The 2607-nt window shown below is 40.9% G+C and overlaps 1 protein-coding gene and 1 pseudogene across 1 annotated transcript in view; one reads left to right on the top strand and one right to left on the bottom strand.

Moving 5' to 3' along the window:
* Positions 1–2607, top strand: part of FLYWCH1 (FLYWCH-type zinc finger 1) — a 30698-nt gene that overhangs the window by 10284 nt on the left and 17807 nt on the right.
* Positions 1807–2339, bottom strand: LOC102772917 (annotated as a pseudogene).

Raw genomic sequence — 2607 nt, 5'->3', positions numbered from 1 at the left:
CCGCAGGCCGACGCTCCATCCACTGAGCCAAACCGGTTTCGGCAACCCGAATTTTTTTGAGCTTGCAACTCAAAGCAAAAAATCGGCTGAGAGATGGCTTGTATCTCAAAAAAACTCGTTAGTCGGGACACTCGTAAGTCAAGGCCCCACTGTACTTTCATTTTTAAGAAGTAACATTGCCATCTTGTGGTTTTCCAGAGTATTGTTGTTGAGGATTTAGATTTTGTTTTCATAACTGTTATGGGCCTAGGTTACATAATACTTTAAGATTCCATCTAGTCTGCAGGTGGGGGCTTCCCACTCTAATGTGGAGTAAAATAGCAAACAACATGTAGAACACAATGTGTGTGCAACAGAAAATAAAGTGGTAAAGGTACAAATACAAGAGTGTAAATAGCCGTGCATTCAAGTGGCAGGATTATGGGTGATTTACTGCTGTTTTGTTCAGATATTAGCAACGTACAAAATATCTCAATACGTAATCCACTGCCCCTCTCCTTTGATGAAGAAACCAAGCCCAGGAGTGAGAAATCTGTTTATGATGTATAAAACTGGTTTTTATTCAAGTGACTCTGGGGACCTGAGTCATAGCTATAAGGATTTTTTTTTTAAACAACTTTATTTGGATATGATTTATATACCATACAGTTCCCCCATCTAAAGTGTGCAATTCAGTGTTTTGAGTGTGTTCACAGTGGTGTGGAGTACAACCATCACCACAATTCATTTTACATTTTCATTACCCACAAAAGAACCCCCACACTCCTTAGCTTCACTCCCTGATTCCTGCCCTATGTTCTATGAAACCACTAATCTGCTTTCTGTCTCTATGGATTTGCCTCTTCTGGACATTTCATATGAATGAATCACCCAATATGTGACCTTCTATGTCTGGCTTTTTTCACTGAGCATCATGTTTTCAAAGTTCATCCACATGGTAATACGTGTCAGAACTGTATTCCTTTATTGCTGAATAAATTCCGTCATACAGTTAGACCACATACAGGCATGAGCAAGTGTTTCAGAGAGAGAACATGGTTTATGGATGGAGCGAGCCAGTGCTGATCCTCCATGGTGACCAAAGGGGAGAATGGTGTCTGCAGAGTTAAAGGGCAGCTGCCAGATGACCAGGGTGAAAAGGAAGGGGTATGTGCTGTTCTTGCAAAATTAAATCATTACTTTTGATTAATGTTTAAATGAGGGGGTTTTGTTAGGTTTTGTTTTAGGACACAGGAGCCCTAAAAATCTTGATCACCCAAATGCAAAGAACCAGCAGAGACACAGAGATTTGGTGACCAGAGAGAGCAGGACATGAATGGTGGAGAAAGGGCCTCCCGGGGGGAAGGGAGATGTGCCCAAGGAAATGGATGGAGACACTTCCTTTTCTAAATCAGGATAAAATATGTGTATCCTCTTTATCCAGAAAGTGAGGAGTGACAAGAGCTTGTGAAGATATCTATCCCAAATGGATAAATTGTGAAACAGATAAAGTTGTAAAATTCTGAATCATGGAGGGATACCTTTATTTAATCAGATGTTAGGTAAATGGGGCATCACTACATATAATTTGTTAGATTTTTTTTTTTGGCGTGTGTGGTAAAATACACACACAAAAATTACAACTTAAATCATTTTAAAGTGTACAATTCAGTGGCATTAAGTACTTTCACAATCTTGTGCAACCATAACCACCATCTGTCTTTTTATCATCCCAGACATCATCCAGTATCCATTATACAACACTCCCAATTCTCTACCCGCCAGCCCCTGTCAACCACCATTTGAATTCTCTCTCTCTTTTTTTTAAGTTGATGTAGTTACTTTACCTAAACATAATTATTTGTCTTCTGATTTGTTGAAGCAATAGGTCAGACAACATTTGCCACAATAATGTCTGTCAGAGTGACTGGCCATAAAAACTCATAGCAAAAGTGTCTGATTTTGCCATTCTTGTCCACTGTGTAGTATTTCAGGGCAGCCAGCTTAACCTTTTTCTTACACTTACTCATCCTGGGGGTGGGGTAAGACGACTTCTTCCTTTTCTAAGCAGCACCATAAAGTCTCAACACAAGGTGAAGAGTGGACTCTTTTTGAATGTTGTAGTCAAAGAACGTCCGTCTTCCAGTTGCTTGCCAGCAAAGATCAGTCTTTGCTGACCAGGAGGAATTCCTTCCTCATCCTAGTTCTTGGTCTTACATTTTCTGTTGTAGCCAAGGGTTCAACCTCGAAAGTAATGGTCTTACCCGTTAGGATTTTCACAAAAATCTGCATATTGGCGAGAATTCCACCACAGATAACAGATCAGCATTTTACTTTCTGTCTCTATAAAATTTGATCACTTTAGCTTCATCATATACTAGTAAATGGAATCATATAATACTTTTCTTTTTTGACTGGCTTATTCCATGTTAGATTTTTTTCAATATGTAATTCTCATTTGCTATCCTTTATACTTAATACTAGGGGCCTGGTGCACGAAATCATGCATGGGTGGGTCCCTCAGCCTAGCCAGTGATCAAGGCCTATTGGGGGGACAGGGGGGCAGCCGGCCAGGGGGAGGGGCTGTGGGCGGTTGGCCAGCCAGCCTGGCCCCCGATTGGGGGGGGA

The sequence above is a fragment of the Myotis davidii genome, unplaced genomic scaffold, assembly GCF_000327345.1.
Source record: "Myotis davidii unplaced genomic scaffold, ASM32734v1 scaffold1334, whole genome shotgun sequence".
Lineage (NCBI taxonomy): Eukaryota > Metazoa > Chordata > Mammalia > Chiroptera > Vespertilionidae > Myotis > Myotis davidii.
This window is presented reverse-complemented; position numbering and strand designations above follow the sequence as displayed.